This window comes from Molothrus aeneus, chromosome 2 (assembly GCF_037042795.1).
Source record: "Molothrus aeneus isolate 106 chromosome 2, BPBGC_Maene_1.0, whole genome shotgun sequence".
Taxonomy (NCBI): domain Eukaryota; kingdom Metazoa; phylum Chordata; class Aves; order Passeriformes; family Icteridae; genus Molothrus; species Molothrus aeneus.
Genome location: NC_089647.1, coordinates 89293630 through 89318800, shown reverse-complemented (window position 1 = coordinate 89318800; position 25171 = coordinate 89293630).

Sequence of the window (25171 nt, the reverse complement as noted above, 5' to 3'; positions counted from 1 at the left end):
TCTTCCTCAGGAAGTGAAAACTGCAAAGCAATCTTTATGTCCCCAACTCCCAGCCTGTGCTTCCTTATTAACAGGGATTCCACTTTGGCTGAGAATATGCACTACAGCATGCTGTTATTCTTAATTTCTTTTTTTTTTTTTTTCACAAAACTACATTTTGGCATGCAATCTCTGCCTCCATCTGCCTACTACACATGCATGTGCTTTCAGTTACAAAGCACTCTGATTTATATCTTATGTAAAAATGCAAAGCTTCGGGAACACATCTCAGGAGGGCAGCAGCTTTCTCAGGACTGGCAGCATCTGTATTCCTCTGCCTCTGCCAAACACCATACAGAGGGCTCAGTTCCAACACCATTAGTGCTGCTGAAGCTGATTTCTGGCTACTGCTACATTTTTCAAGGGCTGCTGTGGGTTGTATCCCCAGCTGGAGAGTTAAGAACCCAGAGACAAGGTGCAGAGAGGAGCAAACAAGAAAGCTGCAGGTTGAATATTGCTCACCAGTCTAAGCAAGTCTCTGCCACACAGGGTCCAAAAACCTGCAGGAAATGCAGAAAAGGGCAATAAAAAATATTTAAAGGATTTGAGGGACCCATTTCTAGAGAAGATTAAAGAAATAAAAGTTTAGCTCAATATCACAGACTAAGGGGGAATAGAATAACTCCATAAAAGCCTCTGCAGGTGCAAAGAAATAGAGAAACCTTGTTTAAAATGATTTAAGGAATAGCTAGTAAAAAAGAGTGGCATTGATTAAAGGAAATGTAGTCAAAACTCCTGGAAGCTTTTTGTAACATTGTAGCAACCAAGAGATGGATGAATTCTAGAATCTGAATTCTAGAATCCAATGGAAGCTCTCTTGCTTTGATAATTTGAAATACAGACTGGACAAAGTTGCCAGTACTAATTGGGAATGAACAAGATAAATATCATATGGAAAAATATGTCCTTTTTTTTTTTTAAGAGGTAGGAACACAACACTAAGAAGAAGGTGTCCCTGTGCAGCAGAGGTGCAAAGGAGACTTTGATGGTTCTCTCAGTGTATGGCACCAGGAGCTGAGCAGTTTGATTCAGATACCCTCTGGCTGATCCACATATGCATGGCCATGAGACAAAACCTTTCTGACTAGTTGGTCATATAGCAATAAACTGCTTTACCCAAGCAGATTTCTGGTGCTGGACTTAATGCCAGTCCCACTGGTTCACATTTCAGACAGGAACTATGTAGGAGGATGAATCCCATCCTGTCTACCACCCACGCAGACCCTTTCTTTTTTTTCCTCATGTGGTGCTGAAGTAACCCTGATGAGCAGAAGAAATGCACTGAACAGATCTGGTGCAGAAAGGTGCAAAAATGAAAAGTGCCCTCTGTTGTGGTGAAGAAGTCCAAGCTGCAATAAATAGATCTTGAGTCATCATTTGAGGATACAGGCTGGGGAGGTTCAGCTCTCCTGAAAAGTAGCTGGGGGTTCTAGTGAGAAGCAGACCAAATATGATCCAGAGTCTGTCCTTACAACAAGCCATACCTGAGCCTGTACCAACAAGAGCACAACCAACGCATCAAGGAAAGTGATTGCCTCACAGTAACAGAGGTAATGGTACTTTTTAGGCCATAAATAGAAAGAACACTGTGGCCCAGTTTGAGAGAAGCATTGAAAAACTGGAGAGGACCCAGAGAACAGTCATGAAGATGATGAGAGGATTGTAGAATATGGCATAAAGAAATCTTGACGAAATTGGCTTTGCTTGTTCTGGAGAATGAAAGGCTCCAGGGGGATGTAGTCACAGTCTTTCAATACCTGAAATGCAGCTACAGAGTTGATGGATGTCCTGACAATGATGCATAGAGTTTCATCAAGAGAAAGTCTGTCTGGATGTAAGAAATAATTTTTTGTTGTGAAACAATTAAAACACAGGCTGAGGCTGTCCTGAAGTGGTAGAATCTCCCTTATGGCAAACATCCAACACAGAGGTCCCTTCCAGATGAGACTTGCCAAGCTCACTTGGGTTACATGACAAACATAGAAAACTTCTGTCATACAGAAATGATTCTTACTCACTTTCACAAAGCATATCCCTGCATTTCTTTCCTGCAGGTCCTTAATTAGCTTTCATTTTAAGATTGCCTGAGAAAAGACCTTAGTTAACTTGTTCCTTTCCATAGGACAGGTGAATTTTTCTTTCTAAGATCCAAAGGAATAGCTTTCCAGCATGATATCAAGCCACATTCCTTTAATTTTATTGTGGCAAATTTATTTGCTCAGATAACTTCATATGCATTTTGCCCTAAAAGAGATTTTAATATAAAGAGCACATTTCTATCCCAAATCACTTACTTCAAAAATGTTACTTCAACCATCTCTTTTAAACAATAGCACAAGAAAATTATCCAAAAAACTTTGGGCTAATAGTTATTTGTAATGTTTGGTTTCAGTTTTCACATTTTGTCTTTATTAAATCTTTTTCAAGCATGTCTTCACCTTTCTTCATAAGATAGGAAAACTTTTTTTTGAAGCAACAAATTTCTATAAGTGGTTTCAGCTACTTTGGTGTGAATCAGAAGATCTGGCAAAGCTGTCCCTCTTCTGTGAACTTTTCAATTCCATCAGACAATACCATTTTTCAATGTTGGACCAAGCTGCTTTTCTGGCATATTTCCAAGGCACTGAACTTTGGATGCTGAGCAGAGTAATCCACAGAAGTTCAGTATATGTTAGCAAAATGTAAGAGTTATTTCTTTAAATTCTCCTGTGGAGCTCTTGCTGGCCAGGAGCACTGCATCCAAGATGTGAGACTTTCCTTATGAAGGAAGGCTGTGCCCTTTGAAAGAATGGAAGTGTGAGTGGTGAAAGAGGCAATGTACCCACTCTAAGCTGAACACTAATGAAGTTACCTAGCCTCAGAGGAAGAGAATGGATGTTCCATCTTCCTCTGTCAAGCCAACATTTCTATGGGCTTTTAAATCCCATACTTAATGCTGATATGCATCTTTGTAAATGTGATATTTTTCCTCCTGAGCCAAGCATATTTATCAATCCCATGAGCTGCATTTTAAGTAACTGAGGATTAGAATGCTTTAAAACAAACCAATGTGTTTGTTACTGAATAAATGGAATCGAGAATGGGCCTTACTTATAAAAAGTAGCTATATTAACTATGCAACCTTATTAATTAAATTTGACTTGCATATATATAAAGAAGGTGAAATTTGGTCCAACATTTTTAATTATGATCTTGTCATGGTCATAAAGGTCAGGGGAGGGGAGGGAAAAAAAAAGAAAAAGAAAGAGAAAGAGAGAAAAGAAAAGAAAAGAAAAGAAAAGAAAAGAAAAGAAAAGAAAAGAAAAGAAAAGAAAAGAAAAGAAAAGAAAAGAAAAGAAAAGAAAAGAAAAGAAAAGAAAAGAAAAGAAAAGAAAAGAAAAGAAAAGAAAAGAAAAGAAAAGAAAAGAAAAGAAAAGAAAAAGGTCTAATGAAAAACTGGAGAAATAACCTACTAATCTAGGGAAAAAAAGAATCAAACACAATTTCCATAGGCATATAAGCACACATGCATCATGGGGATTAGTGAGAAACTTAATTGTCAATGTACTGCCTTTGAGAGCTTTGCCAGATCTCATATCTTTGACGGTTCTGATTTTCTTCTAGCTGGTGTCCCTGCCTGAGTTTCTAATGCAGCTAATTCCTCAACTAAATCAAAAGAAGAAAGCTTAATTTTAATGCCCTAGAGTCTTTGCAAGTGACTTTCACACTGGAACAAACTTGAAACTATTTTAATATGGAAGAAAAGCAATTAACTTTGTCAGTAACTTTTTCACTTGCATGTTTAGTATTATTTCAGCTGTGATTTTAAATGAGTTCTCTGCACCTCACTTTGCTTCTTACTTGATTTGCCAATGAAATCTGATCTCCATGTTAGTCACATCACAGTCTTGCATGAAACTAAGCTGAAGACAGGCTTTATTCCTAGCTGAACCTACATAATTTTGATGGAATGTGATACTCAGCCACTTCACTTCTCACTTGGTCAATAAACTACAATCTCTTTTGAGGTTGCAAATAAATTGAATGATTTTGAGAAAAACTAGTGGGTTTCAACATAGTATTTGTGTTTTACAACAAATCTGTGTGCTTTGGGGCTTCACAGTTTTTCATACTTTAATCAGGTAGGCTCCATCCAGCAATAAACAGCGATGCCATTTCCCTGTTGGTGTGGTGTGAACTCCTGTGTGCTCCTGCAGGACTGGCAAGTCTGTGCTGTGTGCACACCAAAGCTCCCCGAGTGCTAATGAGGAGGAAATACAATTCCTCACACACCCCAGACTTCAGAGTGTGTCTTCATCTCTGCTGCTGGCAGCTGGTGAGGAGCATGGTCCTGCATCATGCCTTGGAAAAGCAGGCTGTCAGGACACAGCTAGGAGGCTCAAGTCATTACAGTCAAAGATAATGAGATGCTTCAAGCTGGAGCCTCTGGCGCAGCAGAAGGGTACTTGTGGTATCATCAACTTTAGACATGAAAAAATCGTAGAATGTTTTGGCCTGGGTTGGGAGGGACCTTAAAGATCATCTACTTTCAGTCCCCCTGCCATGGGCAGAGGTACCTTGCACTAGATCAGTCTGTGTAGGGCTCCATCCAAACTGGCCTTGAATGCTTTCAGGGCTACCACAAGTGCCCTGGGCAACCTGTTCCAGTGCCTCACCAATCTCAGAGCCAAGAATTTCCTCACAGTATCTAATCTAAACCTTTCAATTTAAAGTCATTCCCCCTTGTCATGTCACTACATATCCTTGCAAATGATCTCTCTCCATCTTTCTTTTAGGCTCCCTTCAGGTATGGAAGGTTGCAGTTAGGTCAACCCAAAGCCTTCTCCTTTCCAGATGGAAAAATCCCACTTTTCTTAGCCTTTCCTCATAACTTGGAGAGAGGTGCTCCATCCCTCTAATCATCTTCATGGCCCTCCTCTGGACTTGCTCCAACAGGTTGGTGTCCTTCTACCTTGGGATCCCAGAGCTGGATGCAGTGTTCCATGTGGGGCGTCACAAGAGCAGAGCCAAGCAGAGGAGAGCAGCGGGGCAGAATCACCTCCCTCACCCTGCTGGACACACTGCTTTGGATGCAGCCCAGGAAATTGCTTTTCTGAGCTGTGAGCACCCACTGTCAGCTCATGTTCAACCTCTCATCCACTATCCAAAATGTCATGCTCAGAGAAAATCATGACTGTGTTAATAGTACATTTTCTTCCAAGTTTTGTGTTTTCCATTTTCCTTCAGTTTTCAGAGTCCTGAAGGCATAGCAGCCTTCCTCTTTTCAAGAGGTTCTTCCTAGATGCAGAGGCTAAGTCTTATTTTTGTGAAGCTGGAAATGAGAGGTGCTTGGAGAAAAGTGAAACTCCCTTGATACAGCCTCATGTCATGCCTCCTTAATGCAGCCCATGCCTCATGTTCCAGCAGCCCAATGCCACCAGCTATTTCCTGGCTGGCACATCTCTCCCTCTAAAGCTCAATGCTGACAGTCAGTGGCTGTCCTGAGGTGCTTCATTATCCCTGTGTCCTGCCACCTATAGCAACCCACTGTCCCCTCTGATTTGCAAATTTCAGTTGTCCAAGCCCACACCACAGAGACTTGTTGCATCTTGTCCACTGCTCATTTTCACTTGGCTGGCAGACAGAGCCTGGTCCTTCACCCTCGTGCCTGCTTGGTTTGTGATCTCCTTCCATTTCCTGAAATCTCTAGGCTGTCTCTCATATAACTGCTGAATTGAATCACCTTTCCTAGAAAGATCTTGGCCACACGTCCTTTCTCAGATTTTTTCTCAGGAAAGAATGGCTGCTTGGGAGAAAGCTGATAGACTGACTGCTGCAGATCCTGTTTCTCATAACACTCACAGCCCAGGGCAGGAGGCACACAATGAACCCTTTACCACCCAGGAGCTCTTGGGCTGCACTCATGCCAAGTCTCAGTCCTGAGTTAGTAATGGTCCATATGCATTATTTCTTTTGGTTGTTTATTAAGTGTGGCTGTCAGTCATGAACATGTGAAGACAATTAAGTTCTCAACTCAAAAAAGAGGCTGTGCATTGAGGTCTGTGCTCCATCGTACTTCTCTAGGCAGCATTTCCCTCATAATGGATGAACAGCTTGTTTATAATTAATCTGAGCCCAGGGACATCCCTTAGCTTGATTTTCTGTATGCCTTCTTCCTATTCAAGCAACAGCAAGGCAAGAACAGACAATGGTTGTGTGGAAAATGTGCTAAAGAGTATCTGTATCAAGTTCAAGCAGTACATACACAGCTTGGGTGAGGAAGGGGATATTTTAACTGAGCAGAGCCCCTAAGAATCAGAGACACCTCTAGATGGAGATCCTTTTGGTGAGGGACATTCATTGGGCCATGGCCCCATTTAAACATTGGTGGTCATCTTAAAGAGTTGTGGAAGCACCCCAGCAGCTGCAGGAGTTGGAGAGGATGTCCTGCAGCTGGGTTAGACTATAAAGTTTCTTTCTTTTCTTTTCTTTCTGTTCATAGAAATGCAGCAACTCCACCACTGTTTTTTGAAACATGGAAGTCAAGTCTGCCTTTTCTTTTCCTTCATTTTCTTTGGTGATCAGGGTGATATTAAGACATTTGGCAAACTACTGATGCTCCATTTCCCAATGAAACAATAAGACATAAAACAACTTTACTAGAACATTCTTGCAATTCTCAGCATGTCCCTCAAGACTTGGGCAGCCTCTGAGTGCTTCCATACTAAACAGTAGGGACCACTTTGAACTCTGGTCATGTAAGGCATCAGCTGAGAGGGATGTTCTCTAGGGATCATTGCTAGCCAGTGTTTCTGGAGAGGGTTCTCCTGGGATCAGTGTTAGCCAGTGTTTCTGGAATGTGCTACACAGCAATGGGAGGATATTCAGGCCTCTTGCAAGTTTGAAACAAGAGCCAAGAGGGAATATAATTTTCCAAGGCTGGGAGAGCACCATTTCAAAGTAAAGGCTAAATAACCGATGCTCCCATCTAGTGGTGAAACTGTACCCAATGGCTTAGATGTCAGACATCAACCTGAGCCTCCCAGGAGACATGGAATTGGAAGGGCCATGCCACAGAACAGTGCCACTCCTGGGAACTTCTGTAGGGCTTTGCAATCCGTGGGAGGCTCCCAAAACCATTTAAAAGCTCATGAGAAACCAACTAATAAACTAATTTAAAACTACAAGATTAGTAATAACAAATAAAATGGCAACATCAGGATCAAGGGTGCTTTGAAGGCAAGGGAAGCATTCTCAGCAGCATTCTCAAAATTTCTTAAGTAACCTTCAGTGAGATGCAGGCACTCTCATTATCTTGGCATTGGTTCCTAAAGCATGAAGGCTGCTATCAAAATGCTACCCAAAGATAGTAACTAGCAACACATTATGGTTGGCTTGTTGCTACAAGATTACCATGTAATTAATATGCTAATGTTCTGCTGAACACTGTTGAACTTATAATTATTGGCCAGAAGAATATAATACTTTTGTTTATTTCATTCTTTTTAGTTTACACCTGAAAGCTTACAGTCAGAGGTGAGCAATTACCATAGGCTCAATTTATTGGAAATCACCCTGTGACACTATTGTAATAATTTCATGAGGTCTGCTTAGTTCTTTCTAATATGCTTATTTCCATTTGATATGCTTGGAAGCTGATCAGATCAGCAGGAAAGGGTGCTGTTCTTCTCACTGGATTTTTTTTTAAAGGCATAGCTGATGCCTACAGGATATCCCCAGAAGCAAAATTCGTTAATGATGCTGAGACTGTACTTTGTCACAAGAATGGTAAAAAGGGTTTTAGCATATTCTCTTGTTATACTGTAATTGTTACTGCTCTGTTTTGACTCCACTGCCCTTCTTTACTATACCTACCTATGGTAAAGCAAATAGGAAAATAATTCTAACACTGCTCTTGTATGCACACATTTTCCAACATATTTTGGAGCACTTTGCACTGCCATAATTCCCATTGTACAGAGTCCTAATTCCCAAATCTCAGTACAATGCAACATATGATAGGGCTTCACACAAAGCAAAGGGCAGGACACTCCTTGAGAGGACAGAATATTCTGGAGTGCACTCTTAATGTAGCTGAAGGGCAGAAAGGCAGCTCTTCTGACAAGCAGTAGGACTCCAAGCAACAGACAAAGATTGGCTTGCATTTTGCTGCAGGTCACAATAAAGAAGGAACTACACATTTTCTGTTTAACCTGAGTAGGAAGAAGAGACAGCAACATGGATAGAGCTTGGCTAGATTTTAGCTGAATATCTAAACTGTTCTCTCCAAAAAGCTAATCCAGTATTGGCAAGCCATGAATTTAATGACTTGGAACAAGATCCAAAGGGAGCCCACAGAGTGGTTTATGACACGTTTGCTAATGAAGGATTCTGTGTTTATTTATAGGGATGAAATTGATCCAATACTAAGTAATATATGAGAAAAAATCAGTAAGAATTCATTTAGGTTGACTGAAACTAAGCAAAAAGTACTGCTAAAACTATTGGAATGATGAAAGTGCTGATAAAATCCATTCCCAATCAAAACATAGCTGTCAGTGTTTGCATCCTGTGTGGAGGTTTTACACCTGCAAATGAAGGAAAAGTCTGTGGCAAATGAGTGAGAAGCCACAAACACAGTGGGTGGCTGTCACAAGAAATCATGCTGCCAGAGTAAAAGAAAAATCACTCTTCAAAATGAGAGCAATACATGGGTAGCAAATAGACCAAAGATGCTGCCTTAATGAAGAAGAAAGTTAAGGAAAGAAAAGATCACATCAGAACTAATGTCACCTTGTCAGTAAGAGACCAGGTGTCACTAACAGAGATGATTCCTAGGATGAATGCCACTGCAAAGCCCAAGCAAAATTTCAGCACACCAGTCAAAATAATGCTTGTAAAAGTCCGTAAGCAGTCACGGCTCTCAAACCTTGCAAAATTGTCAGGCAGAGATTTTTTTATAAAGGACAGAACTGCTAATCATCATGTCAAGTGTGTCCACAAGCACACTGCATACTCAAGCACATATGGATCTGACATTCAGGTTATGTAAAACTGCCATTCCTGTACTATAATCCTGAGAACTTCAGTCTAGGATACAGCATGACACAAATCTGCATCATGTTCCAGACACCTAAGAAAGGAACAAGTGCATCATCAGAGTAAAATATTTCCATCCTTTTCTTTCAGCTTAGGATAACCCTAAAAATTGGTAAAAAGATGTGCTACTGTTGTTGTGTATTTGACTTAAAAAGATATTAGAGGTTTCAAGTTATCTTGCCAAGCTTTTACCTTATTTTTCAGAAGTCTTGGTAACACTCAGATCTGTTAACGATTGCATTTCAATGGGATGCTGGCGGAATGCACCTTCATCAGATGATGTAAATAATAAAAATTCAGATGGATGCATCCAAGAGATGACTTGTGGCTCTGTTACTGCAGGTAGGGCAGTGAGCAGTTTATGCATGCAGCTCTTCCAGCTCTACAGTAATAACGTATGCACAGATTGAAAAAAGAGATGTGTGCAATTGTGTTTGGCTGAGAGGGTTTCCATCAGGGTGTGTGGGAGAAATGTGATTGTGGAATCTCATCATACGTTACCCACACTGCCTCAATTGCAAACCCATCTGAAAAACACAATCCATAAATATTTTTATTCCTATTTGAATAATGTGGTTTGTCATTAAATACCAGGGCTCTAAAAGACATACTCTAAGCAATTTTATGTTTATATTAATTGAACTTACCTTATTGATATTTTACCTCTGTTAGGAATGGAGAAAAAGTAAGGGATCTAGAGGCAAATGTAATAAATATATTTTGATTCATTTTAGCACAACATTGGTATTGCTGGTGACAGAGAATCATCAGTAAATAAAGTGACCTTGAAACCACCAATTGTGTGAGGCATTAACAAGAGGGAAGACATGACAAAAATGACAGAACATTTTCACTCCTCCTGCATTCCCCTGTGAAAGAGGAAGCACAGAAAACCATAGCATCTGTGCTAAGGAAACATCTATGAGCATTAATTAATTATAATGCTAGTCCTCTGTGTGCTGAATGCAGTGTCACTGTCTCATAAACAGTTTACTCGTTCCACTATCGTCAACTCAATTATTTGAGATGGCTCTTGGCAGGTGCATATGACTCTTTCCAAAGCTCCTTTGTGATGAAATATTCTCAATGGCTTAATGTATATTCCCGTATGCCACAGACTGTTAAAAGCCCAGTCACATCCCTAGCTCAAAAACCCCTCAACAACATCCAAGCTGATAATGTAGCAAGAGCCAGTCACAATGACAATAAAATTTGTGACTTATCAATTGAGACCAAACAAACCACTCAAAAGCATACCACAGCCTGAGTGGGTTGAAGTCTATCCTTGCCTCATCCTCTGGCATGAAGAAGTGTGAGGAGTAAGAGAGTGGGAGCACTTGGAAAAGAGCAGAGCAGCGTGACTTGAAGCCTCCTCTCTAGCCAGTCTGGATGTGGGAGAGAGCCCACACTTGGCACAGACTGGCAGGCTCTGAGACAGCACCACCAGCTTGAAGCAAACTCCTGAATAACAGCAACTACTCAGATCAACAGGAGGATATCACACCATGCTTGGGGCCCTATTTTCTCTTGTGTGTCAGAAGGAAATCTCTATGCCTCGATGGTCTCCCATGGTTCAGGTACGATCTTTAGCTCTTGAAGAGATTTCTTTGTGACTGTCCTGTTGCTGCCAAACATAAGACTTAAAGCAAGGGGCTCAGCAGACACCTGACTGACCATATACATACCAATCCAAAACTACTGGTGTAGCAACTCCATCCTTGGGACCTCAGTTCATGCTTTTTATTTGCTAAAATAGAAATACTCCTCATACCTAGTGTAAAAATTAAAAAAAGGTATCATAAGTGTTGGCCCATTGGGTGTATGTTTTCAAGCACCAGGTTTTACAGCTGACTTCCACTATAGTGGGTGGCAGTACTGGGAGATGGACCCCCTTTCATGTACTTCATACTCGTTCCTCATTAAAATCCTTCCCTTCCCCATCCACTGCTAGAGACCAATCTACTCCCATTGTACAAAACCATGAGAAAACTCTAAATGAGAAGTCTGGCTACAGATATTCAGGAAATTCCCTGCCAAAGGTTGAGCTATTTATCCACAGTGCACTGTATATGCTTTACAGATGTGGAATATAATTAATGGATAATATTACCTGTCTCCACTTTTAAAGCTGTTGTTTCAAGATGATGTCACACACAGACAATACTCCCTGGCTAAACTAAACTCCCATGGCAGTAGGGAGGGAAGAAATTTAGGGCTATGCTACACAAGCCCAGGTCCCATTGCTTCATTTTGCAATGGAGATGACGTACAAGTAGGCTAGCTTGTCTTTTTTGCAGTTATTTTGTACTCTGATTTTCCTATATTATGGGGCAGTCAGACCAAAAACATGCTGTTGTTGTTGTTAGAGCCATGTACAATCTGTTTTTTTGCTTTGAGAATGCTTTGTTTATGAGGCTATTTGTTGGAGAGACAGAGAACAAATAGGAGAGGCCCATTCCATATTGCTAAAACTAAATTCAGATATGATAGAGACACAGAAGTTGTGCCACAGTCCTTCCAGTTTCATCGTGCCTCTGCTTTTGATCCTACCTCTGTGGAAAATAACAGCAAATCCCCATTGATCCCAAGGTTAGAGAGCAGGGCTTGACTTCAAAACATCTGCTGAACAGCTCTCTGGTGAGTGCTGACATTTTTGACTCTCAAACCCTTCATTAGGGTTTGCTGGCTTGTTTCATACTTAATAAACTTGCTGTGCAGTCATGATGTTCCTGCTGTTATGGGAGACAGCCCATGGATGATATACACCCCCATGAATTCCCATCAGGAGGTGTGGATGTTCCCTTATAATGCAGGTGTATTTACAACTACTTCCATCCTGTTTGACATTCACTAGACTTCTTTGTTTGTAATCCAACCAGATTTACATGCTCCTACATTGCTGAAATCTCAGGGAGCTCCTGCATCATCTCTGGCACCAGGCACACTTTCTTGGTCTTCTTCACAGATATCAGGATTTCTCAGAACAGAGTTTTTCAAACTCCACCTGCTGTAGTTTTACTTTGGGTTTATGATTTTATACTTCTGGGACCAGGTGATAATTGGAGCAAAAGGTCTTTCTGGGGTTAAGAAAAACAGTAGCTCTTTGCCTTAGCAAAACAGTAGCTCAAATGCCTTAGCAAATAGAAGGATATAGATCTTATAGAACTATAAGCTCAAACTCACGTCCACCATACTATTTCCTTACCATGCTGAAAGTTTCTTTATCATAAGATCAAAGCTTTGCCAAGCCTTGCCTTGCCTTGCCTTGCCTTGCCTTGCCTTGCATTGCCTTGCCTTATCTTCCATCTTTCAGCTCTCATTTATGTGGGTTTTTTTCCCTTTTTCTCCAAACTGCAAGTGAATGATTGCAACCTTAGCTAGACTTCCCACTGACTTGACTGGTTCAGACTTTTGTAACAGATTTAAGTAATTGTCTGGTTATTTAAGATACAGCCACTTATTAGTCCAAGAGGATTTCCATGTAATGGAGAAACACAGATGTTCTGCAGTTTTCTCTTAATAGGTGACTGTCCCTGCTTCTTTAGTTTTCCTCTGGTGGGCAGATGGGCCAAATGTTCCAAGAGCTGCAATCTGACACAGATATGTATTCATGGGCCCTGATGAGAAACAGAAAATCTTTGTATGGAGGCCTCAAATTGATACCATTGTTTGTTGCAAATTTCCCAGATGCTATGATTCAAATGTTTTCATGATGCAGGGGAAAACAGCACTTTCCCTGCAGTCAGAGGAGCTCAAGGCTTTCCAATTATGGTCACACATTCAGACTTATTAGCACAAAATTTAATTTGAGTTAATCAGACTGAGGTGGGTAGAGTGCGAAATTAACTTGACTTCCATTTTGCATCATACAGCAAACCAGCTTGGTGAAATCAGTGTAGAAATCTGAGCTGTGAATGATGGATGAGCTGAAAAACCCCCAGAGAACAAACAGAGTTGTGCAATCATCACTGCACCAAAAGGGACACAATATTCAATTCACTTGTTCAGGGAATTTCTTTACTGCCCTGGCAAATCAAAGGGTGTGTGCCCTCAGCTGCACCCATGTTTTGCCTCTGAAGCCAAGAACAGAGTTTGGACTTAAAATAATTTTCTTCAGCATCCCCTCTGTTCTGAGAGCTGTATGTGCTCTGTCAGTCAGTCTTGTCAGAATTTTCCAAAACGTTATTTTTGTCAGGAAATGACAATTTAATGAAAATAGAAACTCATCAGTTTCAATGAAATTTCCATTTGCAGTTCAAGACTCTTGTTCAAAATCCAGAGGGAAAGAAAAGCATTCACTGGGGGCAAGCCAGAAGCCACAAGTTGTCCAGTTGGAAGGGATATGGGTTTCAAGTGTCTGCTCCCTGTGAGGAGAGTAAGAATATACACCTGAAATCTTCCACAGCTCAAAAAAGTACAGTGATGACTGGCTCTTCTGGAAGCATGTGTTCCCTTGAACCTATTCAAAAAACTTCTGTTTCACTTTGATTAAGAACAAAGTCTTGACATTTTCCTTTGACTTTTTTTCTCTTTTTTCAAACCAAAATTCCATTTTCCGGCAAAGGGTAACATTAATTTTCCTTTTCCAACTCTCTGCTAAATGTGTGGCTAAAAGAAATGTTTGGGAGATGGAAGAGGGCCCATACACTGTAACCATGAGTGCCTCTATCTGAGCCTTATAAACAACTGGAAAAATAAAACAATGCTTCTAGATCATTGATCTCCAACTTTTTCAGTAAGATTTTAGCAAGTTGACCCACCTCTTCCTATAAACTGTCTTGGTCTTGGAACAGAGATATTTCTGTCTTGGAGAAAACTGCAAATTTTAGAAGGATATCAGCTCAGCAAGAAAGCTTCAGAAAATTTTAGAACATCAAAGGGGTAGGTTTGGAGGGGAAAATCAAGAGAGAAAGGCTTCCACTTCCTTCAACAAGGGCATAGAAAACAAAAATATTAAAGTCCAATTCTGTGCAGAAAGACCTGGGTGAGACAGGGACTGAAGCAATGTCAGATGGGCAAAGGAATCAGGAAAAGGGACATGATCTTACAGCCATGGTGACAGGTGCCCGGATGCCACCTAGCTACTGATGGCAGGACAAAACTCCTCCTGTGTATGTATACCTGGTGCTATCTACAGGAAGAGAGGATTCTCTGCACTAAATGGCCACAATATTTTTTTTTCAGGAAAAGACTACATTTTATCACCAAATGGGTGATAAAACAGTGCTTACTGTTTACTATCTTTAAACTGTGAAATATGCTGGAAAATAAAGACTTTAATTAAAGTTGTCTTTTCAATGCCTATTCCTTGTAGAAAAGTGGCACCATTTCAAAACTCAGCTTTTCTCATATGCCTCTATTTGCTTTCTCATTTTTATACAATAGATTCTATTTGAACAATTTCAGCAACATATTTAATATCATTGCAAAAGTGACTGCAATACAAGTTAAAAGCCAGTAAAGTCAAGAGCCCGGTAAAGTAGGATAAAATTCTGTGGTGTACTTGGTGTATCCAAAAAAGTGAGGAATACAAGATCAATTAGCCTAAGAGTTGTTTTCCCATATTGACATCAGAACTCCCGCCTTTGTTGTTTAAACAACCCGGGTAATGTTTGTACTGTAAAGTTCCGAACTGAAAATACCAAAGCAAGGTAGGAACAGGTTTTGCCAACTCTTCCTATTAACAGTGGAGGCTAAAAGTTGCTGACTCACTTTGTGACACTAATTGGCTAAACCTCCCTGTACTTTAGTTGTGGTTTTAACTGTCTTAAAAATGTATCTGCATATTTAATGTATGATACATAGCCTGTATGTATGCAAACCACCATTAAACCACAGCACTCTTCATGTTTCTTTACTTGTCTTAAAGCATTAGGAAAGTATGCATGATGAGAGCAGCTTTGCTCCACTGATCTATCTGCACTCCCTTGCAGCAGAGACAATGCCAGGGGGCTTTTTCAGGCTGTGTACAGCAGAAACCAAGGCAGCATTTCCCAGGCCAGATGCAAAGTTACATGAAACAGAGTAGTAACAAACTAGCAATAACTAGCTCTGGAGCAAAGAACAGCCAGCATCCAAGTTACTCCTGGGAAGAAGCCCTTGCATTTTAAATCAAGAAGAAAATGATGACCCATTTTTAAAGAATAAAGTCATTCCTGTAAGAAAACTAACTTTCTTCAGCAGTTCCTACCCAGGCAAAGCCAGTGTATGGGACTTCTGCAAAGCCACAATTCCACTTGAGTCTATGAATCCCATCCGCAGGAATGCAACACGTTGGCCTGGAACTGCAAATGCTGTTGGCCAGACAACACTTGCAGGAGGGACACTCGCAGGGGGAGCAGGCACTAAGGATGAATTCATGAGTGCCTTCTGATCAAGTGGTATCAGGGTACTCTTTTTGACTTTTTGGTTATGTCTGATAAACCCTTAATTTAAGGAGATGAAGGCTGGTCGTGGTGATCAGGACAGACGGAAGGATCTTCTAGATCCCTTCAGGTACAAATGCCCTAAATCAGACTTCACAGGGGTCAGCAGGAGGTCAGAGAAGGAGAAGAGATGGCAGAACAGGAGAGAACTTCTCCTCCAGGCAGGTGCACACTCTGCTGTGCTGCCCTGCTCTGCCTGGATTGCAGGGGTAACTCACTCTGATAGGCTGGGCTGCCTCTGAGCCAGTGCCTGCTGCCCTGGCCAGGCTGGGCAGAGCAGCCCCTCTGCCTGCAAAAGTTTTGGGAAGTGAATATGTGTCTGTCTTCCTACTGATAACACCATCCAGGCAAATATGTATTTCTTCTTTGGAAGGAAGTATTCCACTGTACATTGAGAAAACTCTGATTCCAAACACAATTTTTTCTCCATTCTCCCATCTTGATGATTCAGAAGATAAGGCACATTATTTTTCTTCAAAAAGCTGCTACATAAACCCATGTTTATTTCAGTTAACCTTTCCACCCAAAAAGCCTGCTCACTTCAGTAATGCCTCCATACATCACAACCACTCAGAGTGCAGGCAGAGATTAATTCAATGTAATTTTGTGTATAAAATTTGCTCCAAAACTCATCTGTCTCCAGATATTTATTTACGTATACAGAATATCCAGGGTTTGAATTCCAGCACTGACTGATTTTTAATAAAAATTCCCCAAACACTACAAATTATTTTAGCATCTTCGTCTTCCAGTAGAAGTTGACAAGGAGTCAAGGCACATAGTACGCAATGAGTGCTGCCAGTAGTAATAAATAACAGTGGGAAAAATGGACAGAAAGTTCCTGTGCTTCAGCAGAAAATTGGATGAGAACATTGTTCAAGTTCATCAAAGCAGTCAGGTTTTAGGAACATTTTACTGCCCATGTCTTTAGGATGCTGCTAGTCTTTTGCTTGTGTAGGATTTTTGAGCTTGTTAACATGACAAACTGAGATTTATGACATTTGTGATTTTAGCTGGGTGACTCTGCCTATAATGCTTGTTCAGTGCCATGAAAACACTGGCTGGAGGATGACTGTGAGGTCAGTGGGACAGAGCACCAGAGGCAACAGCAGGGAGCTCCTGGCCCTGCTTATTTTGAAGTCCCAACCCTGTTACTCTGTTTTACGAATGCAGCTGAAGTCTGCCTTTTTTCACAGCTTGGGGATGACTTCTGCAATAATGCAACAACTAGCAAAAAAACCCAAGCTGAAGGTAGCTCTGGTACCTTTGGCTTTTCATTTCAGCTCTTTGCTGTTTCTTATGAAACTGACTTGATGAGAAGTCAGAGAGGTGACATGCATGGATCATGGAGTAAATGGACAGGTGACCGTAGCTGTTAAAAGTTCATGGAAGTCCATATTTCTTTCTAAGGCAAATATAAGGGAGAGAAAAGCAAAGAACAGGCTCTGATTCTGCTTATTGGCTTCCACATCTGAGCCAGCACTGAAGGATAAGAATTAGTCATTAATACAGGTCAGGTCAGCAGTAAGTTAGCACTTTCTTTCAAGACCAGGGAAAACTGGAAAAAAATTGTGTCCATTATACCTTTGAGTCCCCGGGCTGCTTCAGAGATGATGTAGCTCACACTTGGTGACCAGACTCTGGATTTGTAATCAATTCTGTTTCCTACTGCACCTTGCCCAGACATAAAGAACATTAGCCAGCAACTGGGCTGGCTCTTCAGACACACAGGCAACAGGACATACACAGAATTCTTCCTGACATCATCTATGCCATGCTGGCAAATGCTATTTCTTCCCTTCTTTTTTCCCCTGCCAGCTCCATGCAAGCAAAAAGAGTCCTTGGAAAAACTTTGTGCACCCACAGAACAAGGATGTAACTTTATGCAGACATCCATCAGCAAGGATGTAACAAGCCTTGTGAGCACAGCCAAATGTGCATACACCTCTGAAACTAAACCACCTCGCCAATGAGTCAGGGAGAATTTTGTCACGATGTTCCTGAAGGGCAGAGAAACAGCTTGCTTGGGAGAGGAGGCAATTCTGCCAATCATCTGCCATGAGATGATGAGAAAAAGAAACCAGGCCACTCTCTCTCCTAAGGGAGAGCTGTTAATTGAGGTCTTTGGGTTACAATCCTAAATCCACATAGACAACAGAACAACTGCAACACTGAAATGCATCTGATGTGTGCAGAAATCAACAACAGTATCTTCAGCTTATTAAAAATCTGCTTGATGACTAGAAGCAAAATGCAGGTCTGCACTAACAAAAATCATGGTGTGTGATAACTGCAGGTCCCTCCTGGTGCAGCAGGATACAAATGCCAGGCCAAAAGAGCCTCACCCAGAGGCAGCACTGCTGGAGATTCACCACCTCATTGCTAAAGGGACCAGTCTGAAGCATGTTTCTTCCTTCCCACCCCTAGGAGGGAAAGCACACTTCCCCAAGATGTTTGAGGGTTTGCAGAAGGCAGTGGGACCCCACCTAACAAGTCCCTTTTGAAGTGAACAGGCCCCTTTGGAAGTGATAACAGAAAAATACCTCAGGGAACCATGAGAAGTGGGAGGTGCACAATCTGTGGACACCCAGAGCTTACTCATTCATGTAACCTTAATAGCAGTTATTTGTTCAAAACCAAAAAAGTTCTAAAATAAAATTGCAATTACTTGGGTGAAACTCAGTTTTGGTAGAGTCAAGACAAAAATTCTCTTTTCCATCACTGGAGTCATATTAGCTAAGAATATATTCTGAAAAGGTTAAATAAGCTTGTGCCTGGGCTTTAAGGATCTTTGTGTACTGTACCTGCCAGTTTAAATGATGACTGCAAAGATCTGTTATAAAACTTTTTCCAGGAGAGGCAAAAGCTTTCTCTGTGCCACTGTTTTTAATATACTGTGACTCTTGCTCGTAGTAAATTAGGTTATTTATCCCTTTTATTTATATGCACTGCTCTAACACAGTAACAAACCAAAGTGATAGATACATCTATACCAGCCATCAAACTCAGTAACAAAGCAACAGCAACTGTGTGTAACTTTACCCTATTGCTATCAATTTATATAAAAGACAAATTCTTCAAGCTGCAAACATGTGAAAGTAAATTCTTTACCATTCTGGACTTCCAGCTATTACTATGTCCTCTGATCTAAAATCCTTCCCCAGGCAGCTCCCACATCATGGAGACCTGATGTTGATCTCACAGACCTTATCCCAATTCACCTTCTGGCTTCCAGAGAAGCTGTTCTTTATTACTCTGCTGAAATTGAAGGCAGAATCAGGCCAGTGATCAGAAATACACAGGATGCAGAGTTCTTCCATTTTGGAGTTCAGAGTCTAAGCCAAAAGCAGAATGTCAAAGGCTGAAGCAAACCTTATTGGATTGCAGAATAACTCCTTCTGCCTTCTGCAGATAAATTTTACATTTAGATGCATAGGGGAGACTCCCACTGCAGTCAATAAAAATTATGCTCATCCAGTGTTATTTATCACCAACCCAACTGCCCATTCTGTAAGTGCTTGGCTGAAAAAAGGGGAGTCTTCAGGCAACAAGAATTCCTGATACTGTGTTTAAACTGTCTCAGATTCTCACGTAGAATCTCGTAGCTTTATCAGCTTCCCTGAAATACTCACCTAATTTATGCTATTCATTTACATTCTATTCCAAATTGAAGTTCTATTTCACTGGCATATTAAAATGAGTATACTAAAGAATGGTGCATTTTAAAATAGTAACAGATGGATATGTCTGTAGAGTTGTACAGATTTAGATTCCTACTTTAATTATATACTTTTAAAAAATTGAGTAAGCAGTATCCACCTTTCACTTTGTTTCTTGAAACATGTGTTTATAGTTTATTCTATGAGCCAGCATGCAATATAATATCATTTTGTAGACAGATGCAGCAAGTCTAGGCACAAAAAAAAAATAAAATTACTGGGGAAATATCTATTCCTTAACTGCTAACTATATTTATAAATTTAGATTTTTGAATTAATGCTATACAGGGCTATTCCTCAAGCAGCACTGTTGCCCAAAAAAAACCAGTTTGTGGATATATCTACATCACAGTGTCCCTGAATAGAATTTTTGCTGTCTTTATGTATGTAAGACAAGCTCTCCTATCACACTGATAAACAATGATTTTTATTTTTCTGAATTAGCTCTAAGTTTGAAATTTGTTTTCAAAATGTCCTACACTGGGGGAAAATATGATCTTTTTTATTCATTAATTGCTTTGCTATTCATGAAATTCCTCAAAATGGAATAAATAAGTGCAGAACTTACCTAGAATTTAGAAACGTTATTTGCTTTTGGCATTAAGTGCTATCATTTCAATCAATCATATTTTTTAACCTGTTAACCTATTCTTGATTGTGCTTTGCCTTTCACATCCTTGTGATGCCACCTCTTAATTTAGGAAATGGCACCTTTTTTCCTTTAGTTCTAATGGCTTTTACTTCGACACTTGTTTCACAGCTTAGAAGGCGTGCCTTTTGCAGGCATGCTGCTCCGATCAGCTTACACCTTACAAATATGGGCACAAAGAAGCTTCAGTCTCAGATGCATTTACACAGATGCTTATCTTGGAGCACAGACTCGGCACAAAAAAAAAGGTTATCTGTCATTATCCTAATTATTTGTAAGTGACGACTTACTTAGACTATTTGCAAAGTAAACTACTATTAAATTTGAACCAGAAGTAAAACATGCTTTAAGGTATTTCTAGCCTTTCAGCAAGCTGAGAAAGCACACCAACGACTGCACGGAAAACATTTCCCTTTTCCTTTGCCTCTGGACAGACACTGGAAGACCCAGCGGAGCGATCAGCGCCGTGTGGGTCCGGCGGCGGGACCGCGCATTTACCGCGCTCGGGTAGCATCTCTCTGATCTCTCCTCTCCTTTGTGATCGCTGATCCAACAGCCCTGTTTCGCATTGTTTTTCTACCCGCTTTATTAGCGAGTTAATGTGTTTGTTCTCAGGAGACCTTTAAGCTTAAAATATTTCTTTAATTAACGGAGCCTAATCCTAAAGAGCCAAAGCTGGCTGCGGCGCTTCCACACGGCGTGAGTGCGGGAATCTCACCGCCCCGGCTCACGGGGGATGCTGAGGAAAGGACCATGCCTTCAACTTGCCGGACCGGTCACAGAGAGACACACCCCGTGTCCCCGGCCGGCCCCCGGAGTCCCGCTGGAGCCGGAAAGCTCCGGGGCTCTCCGCGCTCGGCAGGCGGGGGTCACAGAGACAAGGCGAGAAAGCTGCCGGCCCCTCGCCCGCGCCCCTCGCACCCTTCCCTGCCGCTTTGAACTTCTCCAGCACAGATCCCGAAGGTGCAGCGCGGCCCCAGCACGCCGCGCCACGCCAGGGGAAGGCGCAGCGCCAGCGCCCCATCCCCGAGCATCCCCCCGTCCCCGCCGGCGCGGAGGAAGATGCCCCGCTGCCGCCGGCCCCACGCACTCCCCCCACGCGGCGAAGATGCAGGGCTGTCCCCAGCCCCTGCCCGTGCGGCGGAAAGCGTGGCAGTCCCCCCGCCGCCGGGGTGACCCCCTCCCGCCGCAGCTCCCGCCCCTCCCGCCGCTGCCCTTCCCGAACAATGAGCCGGGACAGCGCGGCACGGCCCCGGGGCAACCCCGGCATGTCCGCCCGGCCCACTCCGCCCGCCGGGAGCGCAGCCTCCCGCCCCGCCGCCGTAGCGCCCGGCTCCGCCCGCGAGGTACCGGGGGCGGGGGCACCCCCATCCCGGGAGGGGCCGGGCGGCGGCGCGGGGGGCGCTCGGCCGTGTGCGGGGGGCGGCTCCCGGGGGCGGTGCCGTGCCGAGCCGTGCCGAGCCGAGCCGAGCCGTGCCGCCCGTGCCGTGCCGTGCCGAGCCGAGCCGAGCCGAGCCGAGCCGTGCCGCCCGTGCCGTGCCGCCCGTGCCGCCGCGATCCGGCCGCGCCGCGGTGCCGCCCGGCCCGGCCCGGCCGCTGCCCTGCGCTTTGTGCGTGCGGCGGGCAGCAGCAGCGGCGGCGGCAGCAGCGGCAGCATGCGGGGGGAGCGGCTCCGCGTGGGACGCGGCGAGGCGGAGCGCCCGCGCCGCCCCGGCTGCTGCACCTCGGGGGGCAGGGCCCCCAGAGAGCCCTGAGCGCCCGGCGGTACGTAGGGGCGACCCCGGGCGGAGAGCTTCTCCCTTTTATTGTTATTCTTTTGGGATTTTTGGGGTATTTCTTTTTTTGTTTGTTTCTGGGAGGTGGGTGGTGATGGTGAAGGGGAGGATTTCTACTGTGCAGCGTTTGCTGGAAGGAAAACCCTGTAGGTGAAGCCATATGGGTTCTCTAAGCATGGCTTAGTGGCTTCTTGGCTTAACAGTTTTCGGGCGGGGAGTGAGCAGGGTGTGTTTTAGGAGGGCTCGACTGCTCAAGAGAGCTTGAATAGATACGTTTAGAGAAGCAGCGCTTTCCAGGAATTTAAATGAGACCCTTTTTTTGTGGTTGCTTTTTGAGGCTGTTCTGTTAGTTCTATATTTGCTTTTGCAGATTGCTCTTATCAATAGTTAGGCAGCTGTGGTAGCATATAAAAATCGATCTTCTCAAAGGAAAAAAGAAAGTCTCGGCGAATTCACCTTTGCTAAGCGGTGTGGATCACTTCTTGTTCTGGTTTTATAATTTATGGGGAATGTTATAGTCTCTAATGCTCAACTACCATTTCTAGTTTATTTTGTTATGGCAATGTGTTTCTTTTGGTACTAGAAAAAGATGGTTGGGTTACTCATTCAAGTAATTTAGTTGGTAACTTGGAGGAACGTTTAGTCATTTCAGATGTGGAGGGAAATGCTAAGAGAAAGGCAGAAGGCAGTGGCAAACCTCAAGGTTTAGGTTTTTGCACATTTTTAAATTTGATTTTCCTTTTTCAGTCTTTCAAACTTTCTGAACTTTAACCCTTTTGCAATGAAACTTTCCAGGAGTGGCATCTGCATCCAGGTACTGTTAATACATGTATATGTATATATCTTTTTCTTGTTTGGAAAACTTAGGTGAAAATGATTCAACTGGTTTGTATAGTGTGGGGCTGTTGGGTATGGGGAAAGAATTACCACATTTTTTCCATTTAAAGATGGAGCTCTTGCAGTTTTTCGTTTTTTGTGGTTTTGCTTTTTTTTTTTTAAGGGGGTTTTATCATTTTTGTGAATCTGAAGTATGGTTTGGAGGTTGCTGATGGGCAGTTTCTGATTAAAATACCCTTTCATGGAAATCCTGCCATGGATACCTACTAATTTTGTATGTATCTTGCTAAGACCAACTGCAGCACTATTTGGAGAATATGTGCTGTATTTGCTGAATGAGAAGCTGTGATAAAGGGTCTGGAGGTGAAGTCCCATCCATGTACTCAAACCCAAGGACTCAACACTGATTTCTGCAACTGACAACTTTGTGGACACCTGTACTGTAGGAGGCAGGCTCCTCTTGCCATTTGCTGTGGAAGTGCTGGATTTGAGATCTTGTAAGTGAAGACTTCAAACTATTTGTAGGCAGAAGTCTTCTCTGATTGAGTTTAGGATGTCTAAAACTCCTGGTGTGGTAGTCAGAGAACTCTTTTCTATTCTACACTTCATCTGGGCAGAGGACAGGATTTCCCATCATTGTACACACTCACTGCACATTCAGAGTTGGAAGATATATACAAATGTTAGAGGTTTCTTGCAAGGTTACAGAGTTCTGCATCTATGGTTTGTTATGTGTTTTCTACCAATGACGTGAAAAGAAAGGCCAAACAATAGGGAAAATGTTACAAAAACTTTTTAAGGGGAGCTTAAAGAGATGCTAGGGTTGCATATGTAAACGTCATAGTGGAAAGACGTCATGGATGAAGTTGTATGTTCACCTAATCTCTTGTTCTTTGGAATGTGCAAAATGATTGCTACATGCCCTCTTAGGTTAAATGTAGACTTGTGCATAAGTAAAATCAGAAAGGATAATTTGTGCATAATTTAAAATCAAGAAAGCAAAATTAAAAAATAAATGTCATACTTCAGATTTTTTTTCTAATTGCAGATTAGTTAAATAACATACAACAACATCCTGGTGGTAGCATCCTAACAATTGAATTGTGAATTGATGCTGTGTGTGCTGCTTACTGCATAAACTATTGGGGCATGCTGACTTTTACATGAGTTGTTGGAATGCTACTGGCCCATCAGAAATAGGATGCAAATCTCTCTGCAGTAATTTTCAGATTGTGATTTGGAAACTTCTCTGTACTTGCTAGGGAATTGGCTAGCAGTCTGCAGAGAAGTACTTGGGCATATGGTATAGGCTAATTTTCCATCTATTTAGCTACTAGTGGCATTAAAATAAGCCAAAATACATTAAATACCTCTCTAATATTAATTATCTTGTTAAGAATTCACTGAAAATACTATTAAAATCACAGATGTGTACAAGGGCAGTGTGATCAGTGTGGAGGCAAATACAGGGAATAAGGTCTGCAAAGGTCTTCTAAGATGCTGCTCTTCCTACAAAAAAATGTTTGCTCCTGTGGCATTGTAACTTTGGAACAAAGACATAGGGACTTGTTTCAAGGAAAGGAAAATCTGACTTTACTGCTACTTTTGTAGTGAAGGGATCATTTTTGTTGAGTAAGGCTGTTGGCTTCCTCAGCCTAAAGGTTTACAACCCTTAAATAGCTCTTCCTGACACTAAGCAGTATCCCTTTGATGTGTTTCAAGTATGTTAGAAAGGCTGGCTGGCAACATTGGTACTGATGAATGAAAAAGAGAGAAATTTACAACATCAGATAGTTTCTTTAAATTATTTCCCTTGTTGTTAGTTATTACCAAGCATTAGACTGCCACACTTGAATATAATTAATGTAGTAAATGGCTTATTGGGCGCCATCTGAACTTTTGCCTTGTTTAATTATAGAAGCTTAGTGCAGTGGTCTGTGTACAATATTCACCCCAAATAATTGCTTTCAGACTTTTATCTGACTATGGTTATTTTTGGAGCAGCTGCATACATGGCTTTTCCCTGAACTTTGCACTTCTTAGGCTCTCTGCAGTCCTGACACTACATTTTCATTTGCGTAACTAAAAGCAGTTGTGTTTTGATTTTGCTGGTAGCAATTCAGAGCAATTTTTCTGCATGCCATTCGTATGTTAATGTGTTTTAAGCTTCCTTAAAATTCTCTAATTCATATTTAGGTATCAGTCAATCCATGACACAAATGGGAAAGTTGTAATATTTTTTTTTAAATTTTTAAATTGTGACTGGAGTTAAAAGTATTTCTTCCAGTGACATTGTATGTATTGAAAATTATGTTAAAATTGTGAAAGGAGTGGAATGGGATGAAATCAGCACCACAAAGGATTTACAATAAAGGGTTCGGATTCAGCAAGCCCTTCTTCATGTGCTTAATTATGTATATTAATTTCACAATAAATGCCATCTTCCTCTACTAGAACTCATGGTGTCATATTTAGAATGCAAGATCGTGTGAAAAGCTGAGTACAGCTACCACATTATACCTGATAAAAACCCCTGATACTTGTTACTGGGTTTGTGAACATTTTGTATTTTAGATCCAGTTTTTTCTAAGGTCCAACCATTGAAAACTGATTTTCTTGATCTGTAACACTTCTAAAAAAATAATCTTG